General features: G+C 39.8%; 1 long non-coding RNA gene across 1 annotated transcript; it reads right to left on the minus strand.

Annotated features, from left to right (window-relative positions):
• Window positions 1–903: 903 nt before the first annotated feature.
• Window positions 904–2,777, minus strand: LOC136180390 (uncharacterized). The gene is made up of 2 exons (XR_010667075.1): window positions 1,978–2,777; window positions 904–1,380 (listed from the first exon to the last, which is right to left on the minus strand). It is a non-coding gene; the product is annotated as an uncharacterized lncRNA (long non-coding RNA).
• Window positions 2,778–4,323: the final 1,546 nt, after the last annotated feature.

Raw genomic sequence — 4,323 nt, forward strand, 5'->3', positions numbered from 1 at the left:
TCCACAATAAACTACTTAATTTTTCCTCACCCAAAATCTGAGACCATTTGATGTGGAATATCATTGTGTGAGTGAGAGAGCTGAAAACAGCATGATTACAGTAATGTTTATCTTCTTAACTTTGAATAGATGTTGATTACCTGAATACTGTACCTTTGTTGTCTGGGTAGTACACTGTTGAATTTATAAATGTACTCTTACACACAGATGAATACAGAAAAATAGATGAGAACAAAAGAATGATTTAATGAAAAACTGATATTTTCTCTCTTTCTTTGTCATCCTGAAGACCCCTCACTAAAAGTCCATGTTCTCCTGGATCCATGTCACTTATGCTCGAGCTTCTTCTGAATGACTTTTCAACAGTCAAAGTTCTGCTGAGAGAAGATGGCCAGCAGATAAGACAGCAGTACATGAAGGAGCTCCACAAGCTTCAGGAGGAGGAGGAGGGTTTGCACTTTGGAAGACTGTATTCATGCTGTTCAAATAAAACTAGATCTCCTCCAAACAACTTGCAATCAAACCATTTTCTTCCTATTTTAAAACCCTTTGTCCAGTTTAGATGAGAGAAGTTGATATTATGTGATATTGATCTGGGAAGACTACATTTCTAAATCATTTTTAACTGTGTTTTTATTCACAGGTTATTTATCTTATTTACTTATTTATGTATCTTGATTTAAGAATGGGGCTGTGTTTAAGGGCATATTTTTGCAATGACTCTGTTCCATCCCACTTTCAGAAATGAACTACATTAGTATTTGGTAAAAAAAAATGTCGAAAGAATAAGAAGTTGTGTAAAAGTAGACTTCCTTCCCTAAGCTATTGAGTTGAGCATTAATGCACATTTTAGTCTTGTCCTTTCAAATCTGAAATGTATACTCATAAGTAGACATAAAGGAGTGCATTTATATAGAAATATTTATTTAATCTGAAAAACAACATTAAAAAAATCTGTTTTTACAGCAGAGATGAACATGTTTACAGCTTGGTACAAAACAAACAAATAGGTGTGATTAGCTCATGTCTCGATGGACACACACTGTACGGGGGGAATGTTTTGATGACTCATCACTTTTGATTTGATGAAGGATAAGAGTTATTCACAATAAGGCGTGTAGCTGACCAGCTTGACAGGTGGGCGCGGTGTAACAGTTTGTCAGGAGGCTTAAAACCTGTCTCAGCTCTCAGCTTGTAGGTGACATCACTCAGGCCATCCGGGGGAGACCTCCCTCACAGCGAGCTGTTGAAGAGAAGCAACCGAAGTCCACCCCAGAAGAACCAACAAATACAGATGTTGTTGAGGCTCAGGTTTCTTCCTCTGTCTCTGCAGCTCTCTGGGCACCTCGACGGACCAGTCACCAATAATCCACACTGTGTCTATAGGAGAAATACAAAGGTGTTCAATTAATGCCTCAGACAAGACAAAATGTACAGTTAACTACATGTGACATCTCAGGCTGTTTTTTTGTTATGAGCCACATCTGCAGGAATAATATTGAACAAAGTAGCTGCAACTCCTAATAATAGATGCCAGTCTTAAACACTATTTTTTCTAATACTTGGTGTGAAGCTGACACTGTCCACAGACTCCATGACTTCACGGGGTTCAATAGAAAACAAATATCTTATAATAAATACTAAATAATTATTTTTCAATTGTCATGTTCACCTCATCGCTGTTGACATCAGTAAATATAAGACACAGACATTCCTCTTTTTGTCAGAACAGTAACATGAACTGTATGCTTTGTAATATTCATTTCTTCTGGATGTCTCATATTTATTTACAGTTTATGGATAAAACTGTGTTAATGTATTTCTCTGCTAACACTGACAAAGTCTAACTGCTCTGACAAATAACTAATAACCATGATTGTATATTTAAAAAAGTGTAGTTTTAAGACTTTAATTAAATATTTGGGTTGAATATAATTCGTTTTAACTGTGTTGTAGAAAAGTTAAATGTTAACTTACTGTTTGTAGAGTTTTCTCAGGACGAGCAGGAATAGGGGATGATAGCAGCCTAGCTGTTAGCTATGCAGTCAAGTGGACTGCTAACGTCGAGCTGAATGGGCGGAGTTAAGTCCCGCCGGTCCCGCCTTACTGCTGTCGTTAGGTTGATCCGAAGTTAGGTTGAAACTGCAAATCCAATATGGATGCGGCCGTCGATTGGACTCATTTTCTGCCTATGTCACAGACGGGTCAGGGTTCGTCCAGTAATATTTACAGTCTATGGTTTAGATATACAAACAGCACCCACGCACAGAGACGCTGTTCGCTCTGCAGGGCGGTTAGCATTTAACCCTTTGAGTCGGCCTTTTGAATCAGACGGTGTCTTTTGGACTCATTTGCACACGTTTAGTGAAAAGCCAAAAAATGCTTCTGTGAGTCTCGCCCTTAAAGAGGTCACATTTGAAACGTCGAAAACAACTCTTATTTTAACCCCTGAAACCCGTCAAACGGAAAACAAAAACAGGAAATCCGTTCAACAGCAGACATAGAAACCGACCCACCATGCAGCAGCTCATGAGTATAAATGTGACTGAGCAACAAACCAACATGTGAAGGATGCAGCTGTTTTAACACAATCAAACATGATGTAAAAATTAAAACAAGTCGTCTGATTGGCTCTCGTCTCTCACCAGCTGATGCGGTTTTGAATATCTTGACTTTGAAAGTCACCTTGGAGCGGCCTCAGTGTTATGAGATGATTCGCTCGGGGACTGTGGTTAATACAAGTTTTTTTGACTGACATAATCTTGGGAGCAGCAGTGTGATTATTTTTGTACAAGTTTCCTGCAGAGAAATCGCTCCGCCTCACAGAACACGATGAAAACAGATTTTCTTTCTTGTGTGAGTAATGCGGGATGACGTGTTTCTACACAGCTTCACACTTAAAATTCAATTTGTCACAGCAGTGATGCACACACTGTTTTAAAAACACAGAGATACACTGCTTGTTTAACAGTTGATTACTTCCCTCTGGAAACAACAGATACGTGGTTATTTACTCCTCAGAGCTCAAAGTGAGGCGAGTTGTCAGGCTCATGTTTCCTCTCACTGCTGCTCTTATGTTACAGAATAAAGTCTTTAAATGTCTTTTTAACTGAAGAATACATTCAGCTTCTGGACATGCTCATGCCTTTGATGTTAAATTTTACGATGAGGTTGCTGTTGTATTTCTCATAATTGCATCATTATTACGTTGTATTGTTTTTTTGTTATAACCAATTAAATCTGATCCGAATCTCTCTGTCATGCTAAATGCATTTTTATAACCCCCTCACTCACAGTTTAACTGTCAAGGACTGTTTTTGTTTTCCTCTCAGAGAAAAATGTCCCTTTTAGACAAATAATGGGAAGCAAACTAAGTCAATCAGTGAGATGTGTAGAGAGTGAAATGATAAAGTGACCTTACTATATGATCAGACATTAAGGAAACATGTTATGTTGAAGTGCTGGCTTCTCTGACAACAATCCAGCAGCCAGTATGTCCTCCTTCTAACTTTAGATTCTGCTCCTGAATGCTCTGGATTTGTTTGGACCAGAGAAGGTAGGCGGTGTTAAGACACCCCCACACGGCCGTTTTGGACGCCCCTCGGTTTGCCAGATATAAGAGCAGTTATCAGGTCAAACCAACAGGTGTTGCAGCGATGGAAGCGGACAAGAGAAGTGGTTCAGATAGAAGTGATTGTACCCGACCTAAAAAGCCTCTGCATGTTTCTAATAAGCTCCACGAGCAGAAACGTGCTCAAACTAGGATCAATATTGGAGATGCTTTTGAAAAATGGAGAGAGGTTAGAACACAGAAAGGTTTACAGACCGATGCAGAGCTGGATAAACACTGAAGCTTCAGTGTCCACCACATGGCAACCTGTGTGAGCATCGACTCTAGAGAGGAGGGGGCGGGGGGGAGACAGCTCTCTACAATGTTTTGAAACCCGACTGCAGTACCCATTTTAAACACTAGGAGGTACACACTGCTCCTTTAAGTTCTCATTTTTAGCATGCACCACAATACCATCCAAACTCACAAAACAACAACACACCTAACCTTTGCTTCCTTTCACCTAAAACAAACCCTGCATCACCTCATGCATTTTCTTAATGCCCAATCTGGCTGCAGAGCCTCGGCTGTAATTACACAGGAAGCACTGACAAATGTGAGACTGAGCCCTGTTGAATTGGCCGGTGTTTACTTTGGTCTGACTGCTAAAATATTTACAGCCAATGAATACGAGAGCAGAGACGTGTCCATCGGCGTGTCGCTGTAATGTAAAAGTGTGTCAGTGAGGGGAGAAAACAAAGCCAGGTTATGGT

Source organism: Labrus bergylta, chromosome 10 (assembly GCF_963930695.1).
Source record: "Labrus bergylta chromosome 10, fLabBer1.1, whole genome shotgun sequence".
Classification (NCBI taxonomy): Eukaryota; Metazoa; Chordata; class Actinopteri; order Labriformes; family Labridae; genus Labrus; species Labrus bergylta.